Source organism: Schistocerca gregaria, chromosome 4 (assembly GCF_023897955.1).
Source record: "Schistocerca gregaria isolate iqSchGreg1 chromosome 4, iqSchGreg1.2, whole genome shotgun sequence".
NCBI classification, from domain to species: domain Eukaryota; kingdom Metazoa; phylum Arthropoda; class Insecta; order Orthoptera; family Acrididae; genus Schistocerca; species Schistocerca gregaria.
In genome coordinates, this window is record NC_064923.1 from 767,580,681 (window position 1) to 767,596,079 (window position 15,399).

The 15,399-nt window shown below is 40.6% G+C and overlaps 1 non-coding gene across 1 annotated transcript; it reads right to left on the reverse strand.

Moving 5' to 3' along the window:
- Nucleotides 1-14,035: 14,035 nt before the first annotated feature.
- Trnas-cga (transfer RNA serine (anticodon CGA)) lies at nucleotides 14,036-14,110 on the reverse strand. The gene has a single exon. It is a non-coding gene; the product is annotated as a tRNA-Ser (tRNA).
- Between the last annotated feature and the right edge of the window lie 1,289 nt (nucleotides 14,111-15,399).

Sequence of the window (15,399 nt, forward strand, 5' to 3'; positions counted from 1 at the left end):
AATCCAAACAGACGTAACCATCCCTCAGTAAATTAGTATTTAACTTCTTTATACATTGATTATTCAGGACGATTATCTTAAACCTGATTCTGTTTATCGTCGTTACTAAATTGTGATCTGAACCCATATCTATCCCTGGGTAGATTTCGAAATTTCTGTCATAATAGTTCAGCACCACAACGCTAGGCATGTCAGTGCGAGTGTACAGATGCTTTAAGACTTCACGGTGAAACAAGAGACTGAATGCTAAACATAAGGAGGGGGCAACAGGCTCTCTGGAGTACAAACAGTGCACACATCTCACTCGTTCCTGGAAACAATTCTCAGCGATGGTACTGAATCCTCAGTTTAGCTTAGGTAAGAGCGACGGATGATAACATTGTGGCTTTAGCAACCACTATACAGTATAGCATTACTGGTCTGATTGACTGTTCACGAAAAGTCGTGTCATTTCCATGGCACCATGGTACTTTCGAAGCTTTTTTGCAATCAAGCCTTCACAGCACATTTCCAAAATACAAATAATTTCGCCCTCCTTTTCTCCGTTAGTCCTTCATGCAGCTGCAGAAAAGAATCGGTCCAACATTTTGATGTGTAGAGTCCATCGGAATCTCCCATGTCTCTTCTATCGTCCCCATCCAGCGCAACATACAAATGACGGTAGTATACCTGTACGAAATACAATATATCCATAATTCCCGAAACAAAACTTCCCTCACCCCACTGTTCACTCCAACCGTAAGTGTAATTTTCCTTTCTTCGTCCGCAAGCCATCTGGTGGCTTCATGAGGCTGTACTTAACAGAAAATGATATCAGCTGGTCCTGAAAAACACAATCATATTGTACTGTAAATGTCCTCGTTTGTGATTCATATGTAGATTCCAGTGCAACAGTCGGAGAGAGAGAAAACTATTTTCTGATAAGAAAAAGAGAACAAGAGTGTGAAGTTTCTGCACGTAAAGATATATTCTCTTCAGGAGTTAACACCTTCACTAACTCCATGGAGTTCAAACTCCATGGAGTGCAACACTGCGAAACACGCACTGACGCAATCAAGAATTCCGTAAACCAATTGGCGTGGCTGTACAACAATGTGCAGAATTAAGGAGGCAGAAGCTGTCTTTGTTCAGTCTCTGGCTCTTAGTTCTACTCGCCAATTTGAGGGTGGGTTTTAGCGGTTTCTCCACATCCATTCAGCTGAATATGGGCCTTGCGTTACACTTCATGCTATCAGGCCAAAAGGAAGAATCATTACATACGACATCAGAGTTGTATAAGCGATGTTTTAAAGTTTACTTAGTGTTTCTATACTATCAAGAAATCTAATCAATACATTTTTTGCTGGTTATTTTTGTTGGTACCCAGCAAGGTTTCCCCTCTGTCGTTCTGACGCCTATCCTCTTCTCGATATTTACAATTTGTAATGTCAACCTAACGTAACTGGCAACGAACATATATTGTGAAAGTTTTCTAGATTCGTGAATATTTTCTGGTTTTAGCTATCGGGTACGCTAGATTTAATGGTATGGAGATTTAATTTCAGGTAATTAACAAATGTCAGCATCGACTCAGACTCAATAACAAGAAAACATTGGACAATGCTTGCTTTTCAAACAATCCTCGGGCGAAATGGCCATAACCAGACATTGTAACTGTATATACTAGCACAATATTTCAACGCATTACTGCACTACCCAGAGAGATTCTCCCCCACCAAAGTGCACGCAACACGTGTCCAACCAGAACCAGCGCCATCGATGATGCAGAGCTGAATGCGATTATTCAGTCACTGAACAACAGAAAGACTTCAGGGGCTGAAATATTGAAGCATGTAGGTGATAATGCATTCAGAGGGATGCAAAGCTTTGTCCTTCATATTTGGCACACATACACAAGGAGACTGTCTCAAAAGAATGGGATGTTGCAGTTATCCGCGCACTACATAGAAAAGCGTCACAAGATTGATGTTATTAATTACAGAGGAAACTCTCTCTTGCCAGTAATCTGCAAAATTGACTAAAATGTCGTGCTAACAGGTATACAAGACGCAGCTCAAAACACTAGAGGTGAATGCCCAGTAGGGTTCCAGTGAGGAGGTTCTACTCCGGAGCAAACTCTGAGCTTGAAACTTCTACTCAAGCGCAGATAAACTACTTGCAAACCATCGGTCCACACATTCGTGGTCTTCAGAAAAGCCTTTGATTCAGGCGATCGCACCACACTTTATAACGTGCTGTATGAATTTCGTATCGCTACTAAGACTATCAACTTCAGCAAGCAAACACTCAGACACTCAGTCCTAGGTAAAACACATGTGAGAGACTTCAGAAACTTTTTATACCAAGGGGACAGCCTAATGGCTCTGAGCACCATGGGGCTTAACTTCTGAGGTCATCAGTCCCTTAGAACTTAGAACAAATTAAACCTAACTAACCTAAGGACATCACACACATCCATGCCCGAGGCAGGATTCGAACCTGCTACCGTAGCGGTCACGCGGTTCCAGACTGTAATGCCTAGAACCGCTCGGCCACCCCGGCCGTCGAGGACAGCCTATCTTCTTTGTTATTTGACCTGCTTCCCAACCTGGCTGTAACTACAGCCTGGTGGCTAAAATGAATATTTGTGAGGTATAAAACCTAAAATGGTCGAGTGAAGATATAGTGACCCCTCCACATGCGCATCCACTGACGCCAATCAGCTGCGGGTGATATGGCAATCGGGTCGGTACCGTTGGGACTTTCGAGAGAAGTTTGGATGGAGGGAATAAAGAACACCGATTCCATCCACCATAACGTACAGGTGTGAAAGTAGACGTTCGACTTCAGTAGCAATGGAGACAAAAGTGATGAACTGAATAAACTTGGAGCGTGACCTGCAATGTGCAATGGAGGACACCAAATAAAATATTTAAAAAAAACGTTTTTGGAAATAAACACAACCACGTAACTGGGTTACAGGACTGTAGTACCTTTGTCAAATCATTTGGGAGAACATCATAGAAAAGTAGACAACTGAGATTAGCGTTATTAAATGGGAAACAGCACACAGGACTATTACTGAACTGCCCTGCAATAAAAGAAATATTAGCAGAAATGCTAAACTCCGTCACTACACTACGGTCATTAGGCCACTGGTACTTTGTGCTGCACACACACTCACTTTAGATCAGAATTCATCCCCTCAACACAGTAGAGCTCAAAGAACGCAATTTCATCTGGAAGACATTAGGACCTAAGAAGAACCACGATGGACAGTGGAAGATCATGATCAATACTGAACACGTAAGAGACGTCTTTCTAAGGGATGCTGTAAGCTCCTTACGATCTAAATATATAAGTGTATACCAGATGTAGTCTAAATTCAGAGAAATTTTGTCGGCGACAACTGAGACGTTTATACATAATAAACTGATAGAAAGAGATAGCACTGATTACCAAACGGGTCAGACCAATGTTGCCGAAGTAAGGAAAAAAGCATGCCAAATTTAAAAGAACTCAGAATTCGTAAGCTTGGCGAAGATTTACACAAGCTCGAAATTTAGAGTGAACATCAACACGAGATGCTTTTAATAGCTTCCACAACGAAACTCTGTCTCTAAATTTGGGAGAAATCTCGAAGAGATTCTGGTCACATGTAAAGTATACCAGCGGAAAGACACCATAAACACTGTCACTGAGCGATAAAAATGGCGATTTAGTGATGACAGCGCTACTAAAGCATAGTTACTAAACACAGTTTTCTGCGACACCCTCACGAAAGAAAATGAAGTAAATATTCCAGAATTAGAATCTATAAAAACTGCTAAAATGAGTTACTTAGGCAGATATCCTCGTTGTTGCGAAGCACTTTAAGTCACTTAATAAAGGTGAGGCTTCTGCTCCGGATTGTGTATCAGATTCCTTTCAGAGTATGCTGATGCAATAGTTCTGTACTTAGCAATCATGTACAACCACTCGCTCGTCGAAATAACCATATCTAAAGACTGGAAATTTGCCAAGTCACAGCAATACCCAAGAAATCAAACAGGAGTAACCTGCTGAATTATAGACCCACATCACTAACGTCGATTCGCAGTAGATTGTGGAACATATGCGTGATCGAACGTTATGAGTTACGTAAGAAAACGAAGAGACTGTTTACATCGTGCTTGTCCACCCTCTTATGAAGTGTTGCTGTGCGGTGTGGGACCTGCATCAGACCGGACAGACGGAGGACATCGAAAAAGTTCAAAGAAAGACAGCTCGTTTTGCGTTATTGATGGACACAGTGCCATGGGTATGATATGCGAACTGAAGTGGCAATCATTAAAAGAGTGGCGTTATTGTTGGGCTAGGATCTTCTCGTCAAGTGTTAATCACCAACTTTCTCCTGAGTGTGAAAATATTTTGTTGGCGCCCACATACATACTGATAAATGATCATCATAATAAAAAAAGAGAAATCACAGCTCGCTCGCAAAGATTTAAGTGTTCGTGGAACGGTAGAGAAATACCTTGAAGGTGGTTCGATGAACTTTCTGCCAGGACCTTCATTATGAACTGCAGTGTAATGTAGATGTAGATGTAGGTGTAGATGTCATACGGGAATGACGCCTGAAGTTCTACGGCCATATAAAATCCATAACTCAACCAGATTGGCAATAAGGGCGCTATGTACTATGAAAAGCTCTGCTCCAAACTTGCATATGACAGATACATCAACAAAATCAGAGACCTTACGCAATCCTGCAATACACAGGACACATGCAGAAGTAATCTAATAAAATGGGTGATAGAAACAGCACGCCAGTGACAGAACAGAAGAGGAAATTCTCCGAAGAACAGAGACACCAGATAAGCCAGCGCAGGAAAAATTACTGGCAAAAGTAAAGGGAGGACAGGGTAAGTCTGCTCCTAAGTAGGTTTTTTACTAAAAATGGGAGGAACTGACCAGGTTCGAGTAGGACCAAAGCTATGAGAGTTCAGTACGAACTTAATTATTTATATAAATAAATCATCGAGAAACATGACAATTGTTGCCTGTATCGATATTGATACTAGCAAAACATCGGTCCCTACAATTCCAAGACTTTTGCGAATGTTTTAATTTTAAGTCTGATGTCGGATTACAAATGACAAAACAGATACTTTTTTCGTGTTATATAATTAGAAATTAAATGCTTGATTCTTTTCTTTTACGTGTACATAAAACCGTGTTTCTTGCCAAATTTCATGACTCTACGACAGCGGGATGTACCGTATAGAGTCACATCTTTCATGACTGGATGACATTGCTTCTGATAAACCTTTCGTGGTCCACGAAACTCTTCTGTTTACAAAATTTCGTCCGGAACTGCGACAGACATCTTCAGAGGCGTTGCTGCTCCTTACTGACTGACGGGGAGGACATCTGACAGCGACAAGTATACTGTCTAAAAAGGAGGCTCCCCGGAGTTACAAGTAATAAGCAGAGATCATCCTTGTCAAAGATAAACTTTACTATCGACTGTCGTCTTGTCAAAAAAAGTAAAAAAATATTTAGCGATTCTGCAGAGCTAGTGTCCATATGTCGCTATGTTTCTTGGTCTCTTCTTTTCCATTTTAATTATTTCTATGTTTATATATTTCAGTGGCTTCCCTGTATAGCGGTACATAATAGTTCTTCCTCGTGGATAAAATTTTTGTTCCACAAAACTTCACTTCGTGACTTCCTGACCGAAGAGCATGCTCTGCTACAGCCGATTTGTCTATTTGCCCTAGTCAGCAAAGACGCTTGTGTTCCTTTAGCCGTATATTAGCGTTTTTCTTGGGGGTTCCAGTATACAGTTTACTACAGTACACGGAATTTTATAAACCTCACATGCTAAGGAGGGCGCTTATCCTTTACAGATCGAAGTGCTTGATCTGTTTTCTTTGTTGTTGAAAAACTGATCTAATGTCATGAGTCTGTGAAACCCTGATTCTTGGCAAATTTCATTATCTTGGGTCAACGCAAACTATCCAATAGTTCTTGATGAGTGAGATTCGAGTGTCAAAATATGAGACATAAATGACTGTAGCTTTTGAATGCTTTGACTTAGAAGTTTCAATTTTTTGCATCATTAGTGTGATATAAATTTCAACTTCATGTGTCCACCCATCCATGAGAAAAACGGTTCTTAGCAGTCCGACACAGACAGAAAAAAAGGCAGACAAACGGACGGACAACCAAGTGATCGTATAAGGGTTCCGGTCCGTTTTTACCGATTGAAGTGTGGAACTATAAAAATAATAATTTTAATAACAGAAAAATATGTATTCTCCGTATAGTAATGAAATACATTACTGGCCATTAAAATTGCTACACCACGAAGATGACGTGCTACAGACGTGAAATTTAACCGACAGGAAGAAGATGGTCTGATATGCAAATGATTAGATTTTCAGAGCATTCACACAACGTTGGCGCCTTTGGCAACACCTACAACGTGCTGACATGAGGAAAGTTTCCAATCGATTTCTCATACACAAACAGCAGTTGATCGGCGTTGCTTGGTGAAACATTGTTGTGGTGCCTCGTGTAAGGAGGAGAAATGCGTAGCATCACGTTTCGGACTTTGACAAAGCTCGGATTCTAGCCTGTCGCGATTGCGGTTTATCGTATCGCGACATTGCTGTTCGCGTTTATCGAGATGTAATGACTGTTAGCAGAATATGGAATCGGTGGGTTCAGGAGGGTAATACGGAACGCCGTGTTGTTTCCCAACGGCCTCGTATCACTAGCAGTCGAGATGACAGGCATCTCATACATATGGCTGTAACGGATTGTGCAGCCACGTCTGGATCCCTTAGTCAACAGATGGGGACGTTTACAAGACAACAACCATCTGCACGTACAGTTCCACGACGTTTGCAGCAGCATGGAGTATCAGCTCGGAGACCATGGCTGCGGTTACCCTTGACGCTGCATAACAGACAGGAGCGCCTGCGATAGTGTACTCGACGAACCTGGCTGCACGAATGGCAAAACGTCATTTTTTCGGATGAATCCAGGTTCTATTTACAGCATCATGATGTTCGCATCCGAGTTTGGTGACATCACGGTTAACGCACATTGGAAGCGTCTATTCGTCATCGCTATACTGGCGTATCACCCGGCGTGATGCTATGGGCTGTCATTGGTTACACGTCTCGCTCACCTCTTGGTCGCACTGACGGCAGTTTGATCAGTGGACGTTACATTTCAGATGTGTTACGACCCGTGGCTCTACTCTTCATTCGATCCCTACGAAACCCTACATTTCAGATGGATAATGCACGACCGCATGTTGCAGGTCCTGTACGGGCCTTTATGGATACAGAAAATGCCCTGGCCAGCACATTCTCCAGATCTCTCACCAACTGAAAACGTCTGGTCAACGCTGGCAGAGCAACTGGCTCGTCACAATACGCCTGTCACTACTCTTGTTGAACTGTGGTATCGTGTTGAAGCTGCATGGGCAGCTGTACCTGTACACGCCATCCAAGCTCTGTTTGACTCAATGCTCAAGCATATCAAAGCCGTTATTACGACCAGAGGTGGTTGTTCTGGGTACTGATTTCTCAGGATCTATGCAACCAAATTGCGTGAAAATGTATTGACTTGTCAGTTCTAGTATAATATATTTGTCCAATGAATACCCGTTTGTCATCTGCATTTCTTCTTGATGTAGCAATTTTAATGGCCAGTAGTGTAATTTTATCTTTTAGTCATGCAATTATTTTACCTTCAAATATAAATTGGGAGGATAAGTAAGAGTTGATTGTAATACAAGAAGATTAGCGTACTTCCTGAAAAAATTGTCTCTTGGAGCACAGAAAAGCTTTAAACTCAACAGGAAAATTATGAAATGTTGTCTCCTCTTGTATAAATTTCTCGGGAAGCCCATGGAAAGTTCAGGGTGAACATTAACAAAACCGGCAAACTCTAGGGTCGGGTTCCTGACTGGAAATGGAGGAATAAAGATCAGATGAACAAATGTCTGAAAGCGCATCGCTGCCACTGCAGATGCCACCGACGAGTGACAGAACCAGTGACCACGTTGCGTGTGTTCTTCGTGTGTTTCAGGCCCGACATGCCGTCTGTGTACGGCCAAGCAGTTGGAAACGGTCGACAGGCAGCACGGCTATACCAAAGCAAGTATCCACACAGATACCAACCACATAACACAAAATTTGAAGCCCTTTGTGTGACCGTGGGTCCTTTCAGACAGACGAACGTGCGGCGGACTTTGCGTACAGCAGATCTGGTGGACCAGGTTCTACAGGATATTGAGAAGAATCCTCGCACAAGCTCCACGTTAGTGGACCGGTAACATGACGATCTATTGTGATGAGGATGCGATGCAGCTTCGTACTGTGTTCCGGGACGATTTGTTGTCGTTTCACGGACACTTGTTCGTAGGACCGTTTTTCCTCCATTTCCTGTCAGGTATCCGTCCCTGCAGTTTGTGGGTTTTATTAATGTTCACACTGTATAGTATGAACTGTGAAACGATCGTGAGTAGTATCTAGGAGGGGAGAAATTACTTCGCGTCTAGTGAACGAGAAAATATGACACTCCTTTTTAAGTTAGATAACACAGGCCAACGGTGGAAAACTTTTTTGCTGAAAATGCCTTATTCTAACGTTTTTACGGTGAGAAATCCAAATATGATACATAAAAACTGTACCACGCACCATTTCTTCAAATTTTACATTTAAATTTATTAAATGAAGCGATTTTTAAATAATTTAACAGCTTTTATATAGTTAAAATAATTTAAAAAGGAGGTGTAACGAATGTAGATGACGTTGGTAGTACTGCTGAAAAACATTTGCCGGCAAGAAAAGGTCGATTCTATTTTTGTGTTAACGGATGGTGTTTTGTTTACTATCAACCTAACCTCACTTTCCCGTTTCCTGTACACGTACTCAGTACAACGTCTAATCGTGGCTGTAAAAACTCTGCTGACAGTTTTTGTTATATGCGTGGTGAATTTGTGGTAAAAAACACAAAAGGAATATCACAGGCTTTGTGAAAAAGGTTTATTTATTATACTTTGGATCTAAACTTGGTGGTCAAGATAAATCTTGGGTGCCACATAAGGTATGTTATATGTGAGTTGAAGGTCTGAGAAAAACAGTCCAAAACGGAGGAAAAAGCCTTTAGATTTTCTGTTCCTGTGATATGGAGGGAGCCAAGAAATCATTACGATGACTGCTACTTTTGCAGTGTTGATGATATTACTAGTCATAATTCGAAAAACAAGAAGGTAATAATCTACCCTAACCTTCCGTCCGCCATCTGACCAGTAGAGCATGGTGTAGATTTGCCGGTTCCTCAACCACCAGATGATTTAAATTCTTCTCCAAAAGAAGTATTTTCTGATGTACAATCTGATTTAGATGAACCAGATGATGATGAATTCCATTGTAATATAGAAAGTCTACAGCCCAAATTGTTTACTCAGACCGAGCTTAAGGATTTGGTTAGGGATCTGGTCTTAACGAAAGAAAAAGCTGTATTGCTTGGCTCTAGATTGAAAGAAAAGAACCGGCATATACATGTATAGAAAGAGAGAGCAGCAATTTTCAAATTTTTTTCAACAAGAAGGCTATGTAGTGTACTGCTCAGACATTCCCAGTCTGATGTATAAGTTTTGTATTGAATATAAAAATTTAGACTGCAGGCTCTTTATTGATTCATCCAAAACTGGTTTAAAGGCTGTGAGGACGGGGCGTGAGCCGTGCTTGGGTACCTCAGTTGCCCGTGAAAGGCAAAGGTCCCGAGTTCGAGTCTCGGTCCAGCACACAGTTTTAATCTGCCAGGAAGTTTCGTAGTTTAAAGGCTGTTTTATTACACAATGGTAACATGTATGCATCTATACCTGTTCGACATTCTGTACATATGAAAGAAAGCTAAATAAAATAGGCTATTCTGCTCATGGTTGGAAGGCATGTGGCGATCTAAAAGTAACATGCCTGCTCCTTGTCCGTAAGGTGGCATTACTAAATTTCCAAGTTTCTTTTGTGAATGGGTCAGTAGGACAAGGGACCAACACTGGTGCAGAAAGAACTGGCCTGTGAGGGAGTCTTTAAAACCTGGTGAGAAGAACATTCTACGCAGAAACCTTGTAGATCCAAAAAACGTACTCCTACCACCTCTACACATAAAATTAGGCCTGATGAAACAGTTTGTAAAGGCTTTGGCCTAAAGATGGACCATGTTTTAAGTATCTCTGCCAAATGTTTCCACACCTTTCAGAAGCTAAACTAAAAGAAGGCGTCTTTGTCGGACCTGACATTAGAAAATTGATGCTTGACGCTAACTTTGAATCCACAATGACCTTCAATGAGAAAGAAGCATGGGTATCATTCAAGCAAGTCGTTACAAAGTTTCATTAATTTCCCCGTTTACCATATAACATAGGATTTTTATACTGTATAACAAAAAGCGTATTGTTCAAAAACTGTGGGCGATACAAAAAGACTGAGTCTAGATTTGGATTCAGCTCATAAAAATTTATGAAGATCAGCTATCAAAGTAAAAAAAAAAAGTTTTTAAAAACTTTTCGTTCTTCTGTTTAACTGGTGGTTATAATTAAAACTCGACTATTCACAGAGGAGCGGTGTAGGCTACGGTTATCGTATGGCAATGAAACTTCTCAGATACGCTGATGTGTTAATGCGGAACCAGCTTATGCTGGAAAAAATTAGTTCCAGTTTTAGCGAGCAGGCTGCAAATCTGGTGGCGTGAATGCAAGAAAGACGTAGAGAAGTGTTTCTGTACATCATTGGTTGGGAACGGGGTGTGGGCAGAAAAGGTTCAACAAGCGAGTGAGGTGTAATGTTAATTTTGTTATTAACCGCCTCATACAGAGTTTTTTCAATATGAGAACCGGAGACGCCGACGAGATGCTGCAGCATCCACGAAACGACGTGATCAACAGCGCCGGTTTTGCGTCTGGTGGCTAAAAATGAAACTTTAATTTTTTTCAGCGTAAATCGGTTTTGCATTAATGCATTAGCATGTCTACCAAGTTTCGTTGCCAGACGATGAGTACTGCCAACACTGGACCTGCGTGGGTAGCTGCAGTTTAATTATGATCACCGGTAAAACAGGAGCAAATGTTGTTCCGAAAGTGTGTTGGATAGAGGCAACAAAGCCTTTCAAAAAGTAACGAAAGAAGAGAAACTTAATTTATCGACACCAGCAACATCTCTACAGACGAATCAGTTAGACAGGCTGTGAGGTGTGGAAGAAGTCGCTGTATTTTCAAAGGAAACTCTGCGGCAGTCGTTCTGGAAGAAATGATCATCATAATAAAATAACAGAAATCAGAGCTCGAATGGGAACATTTAGGTGTTCTTTTTTCCCATGCACCATTCGAGAGTGGAATGGTAGAAAAGTAGTACGAAAATGGTTCGATGAACACTGTGCTAGGCGCTTAAGTGTGATTTGCAGAGTAGATGTAGATGTAGATGTGGGACTAGCAACAGCGGTAGCAGTACACTTAGTAGTATCTGTTTCTTCTCGGATCATTTTGCATCAAAGAATCAGACAAAATGTGAAAATTATATTTCAAAAGTAATTAAAAACAGCTAATTTACTGTGAAAACACATACAGGTGTATTGGTATCCTTTCAGAGATGGAATTTCACTCAAACAGTAGTTGTTCATTATCTTTCTAAGTGAGGCTCGCTTCAGTGATTTAAGAAGACCTAGGAAAATTAAAAATTGCGTTAACTTGTTAGGGATTTGAACCCACCAATTGCAAATGTACATAACTGTCCGATTAAGAGAGAGATGTAATATTTACATGTAGAATTAGTAATATTACAGGAATTCTTCCAATCCATATGTGGCATACAGCAAGCCAGTGCTTAACAGTATTGGTTAAAAACAGTCTTGGTTGCAATTTTAGTTTTTTTATTTTTGAACGACGCGCTTCGACTTATTTAGGCATCTTCAGGTTATCTTCAGGTTATATTAATTTGGTATTTCTGAGAAGAATCCTTTAGTCAGTGTAGCCAAAGGGCATCGTCGAATATATCAGGCCAACACCGCCTTCGTTAAACTCAATAAAAACTTTTCTAAATGGACGCGAGTGACACCAAGATCTGTATAACGCCTTCGCGTTCACAGGAGCGCAAAGTACGACATCAGGAACTTTACGCCTCCTCCCCTTTGCGAGAAAAGCAAAGAGAAAATTGCGAACTGCTCGTGGTGTATCCAGGCCGTTATTCATCCAAGTACCGGCGTAATTTAACTGAAATGTTCTGACGGGAAACAATGTATTCAAAGAGGCAATGCTGTTGTCTTTAATACAGATGATAAATAAAAAATAACACGAGACACCTCCACAACATCAAGATTACTACCTAATTACAATATAAAATGGAGAGGAATTCCTTTGAATACATTCAGTTTTAAAATGACTGGCGATTAATAATATTTAATCGTAGGTGTTTGTTAAACCATCAACTTTACGCTTCATAAAATTACACTTTAACCACCAGGATGGCGACCACTGCGTTAGTGGAACAACGTGTACAACTGCTGTAAGTGTGAATGGCTGAAGAAAAGTATGCCACTTTAAAGAAACGAGAATAAAACGTAAATAAAAAAAATTCTGCGCGTATTTAGTGAAAAACAAAAAAAAAACAGCAATTTTTTTTTTTTTTTTTCACTCAGGGCCAGTGGCGAAGAAACGAATGCTGATTACGTTGTTGTGGAATGTAAACGTTAATAACTGCACCGGTAGCAGTCAAATTCGACAAAGCCTAAAGCAATCATATTCTGTGTCGTGCCATCAGGTTTTGGTGCCAAAATCGTTGTGCTCTTGATGTATTTCTATGAGTCGTGAGCTTCAGTAACATCCGAGATATGATTTTGAAATAGTTTCGAATCTCAGATAATGGCATTCGGAACCAACGGCATTATCATTATTTCTGTCATAGAAATCTGAAGGAAGTAAGAAAAATATATTAGTTCGGTATCAAATTTCCTGAAGCAAAATTCTGGCATGTCCGTTTTGTTCCATAATACCAAAAGCTGCTACTGAATTACATAAGAATAATGTTGAGTCTTATCATCTGGCAACGAGAACTTTAGAACTTTAATTGAGTGTCTTTCGAATAGATACCTCAGAATATTTGTCAAACCCACTTCTCATGTTGAGTTACGTGCAAACCTATGCTCATGCTTACAGTGGAGTTCCACACGTTTCTCGGATAATCAAGATCTGCTCCTTACACGTATTTTTAAATAATACAAACACAGGAGCATCGTGTCTAGTTCCTTCCGTGATATTCTATCGCCCCTTAACATTCGTTCCATGAAAAGAGAAATATTCATTACACCGAGATACAGCACTGTGTGACATGTGTTTTCGGAACTGAAAAATACGTTTACGAGATTTCCACTTTTATAGAAATCCACTAATGACCAAACAATACTGAAAAAAACTACGCACTGGCTGTACCAGAGGTGTCAAATCGTCGCTTCATAAAGAAAATGGCTCCCTTATATACAGAAACTACTTTCTTCCGTGTTTTTATTTGTTGCTTTAAACAGGTCATAACTATGAAAATGAGGTGATTTTTATCTATTATTTGACGAGAAAAACGTCGCTAATAGTGTATTATTATATTTCTGAGACACTTCAACTCATCGTGGTGACGATGAAGAGAATTTATTCTCAGGCATACGTTCGAATCTCGGTGACCAGCGCGAACAATATTTCGCTAAATGACAAAAGTACCATCACACTGGCCACAACAAAACAAAATAAATTGTATCCTGCACTTCATACGTCAATTCCCACTAAGTTTGGGTGGAGAGAAACGAATATGACAATAAAAAATTTTCCCTAGCTCTGGTTTCAGTAATAGATACAAGGTGGAAGAATTTCATACTAACTATGAGAAAAAGATAAATTTTGATTACGTTTGCTAACAACATTGAAAGTGTATCCGAATTTTTTAAATGATAATTACATTTTAAGAGTTCTAACTTTCTGGAAGAATGAAACTTCCTGGCAGATTAAAACTGTGTGCCCGACCGAGACTCGAACTCGGGACCTTTGCCTTTCGCGGGCAAGTGCTCTACCAACTGAGCTACCGAAGCACGACTCAAGTTCTGGAAGAATACCCCGAAGACGGTTGGGTCTGAAAAGAATCATGTGGTGTCTGTATGAGGTTGTCGTCTTTTAGCTTGCCTCTTGTAACGGAGTTACGGAGCGTCCCTACACAAAGACCAACAGTAATCCGCAAGCAATGCTTCATTCCAGTGTCCTGATCGAATATTTCTCCACTATCAACTATTTCTTCATTATATCACTGACTGCTCCTCAACTGGGAGGGAGAAAATCTAGGTGGGAATGGAGAAAATGGCTTTTATGGGACATGTTGCATCCAAGGTTAGGGTATCTTTGTAGCAGCACAGTCACCAACTGTTTTGTTGCTTAAAAATCCACGAACAACTCCCTTGAAGGCTTCCCAGGCTTCAATTTCTTTCCCCTCCAAAACTTGGTCAAATGCAGGATCCTTTACTTTACAAGTTCCCGAATTCCGATAAAAATACCTTCCTTAACTTTTGCATCACTTAGCTTCGGAAATTTTGCACTTATGTACTTAAAGGTCCTACCTTCTTCGTTCACGCCTTTGACAAAGTTTTTCATCAAACCCAGCTTGATATGCAGTGGTGGAAGATGTTCGGCAGCGACTACTTTCTCACTAGGGTTAAGATTTCTTGCAGGCCAGTCTGCCTTGATATAATGCAATTTCCCATCCCTACTGCCGAAGCAGAAATGTTTTGTGTACCCCAGCTGAATTCCTAAGAGTATGGCAATGACTTTTAGTCTCTGCAGATCGTCATCTTTTCCCTCAGGGACACGGAATGTGGATGGCTTATTTGGTTCTCCTTCTTTCTTGTTCCACACTGTCTTTATTTTCTACTTCAGACACGCAAGTTTTCGGGTGGAGTATGAACTGGTAAACAATCTGAATGCGGAATGGGTCGATTCTCAGATCGAAGATTAAGGTACTGAACTGTTCTTCTTTTCTTCGTAGACAGTTCTGCAGTCAAGCAAAAATAGCTGTCATCTGTGTGGCTTGTAGGCTCCCAGCAAAAGAGGGCACAGAAAAAGCCATAGATCATTTCCTATTTTCCAACCATTCTCGCAGTGTAACTGGACATCCGTTGCAACATATATGTGGCGCCCAAGATTGTAATACTGATAGGTCGTCTTGGCAAGAGGCGTAAGATTGCGTTTCTGTGACGAAAACTTTATTTCATCACATATTTAGCAAACATTATTCACTTTTTTTACGAATTTCGCTCCAGAAAAGCATTCTCAAACGAGAAATTCTGCTTTAATTGCAACAGAAATTACATGAAACTCACAGGAACGGCATC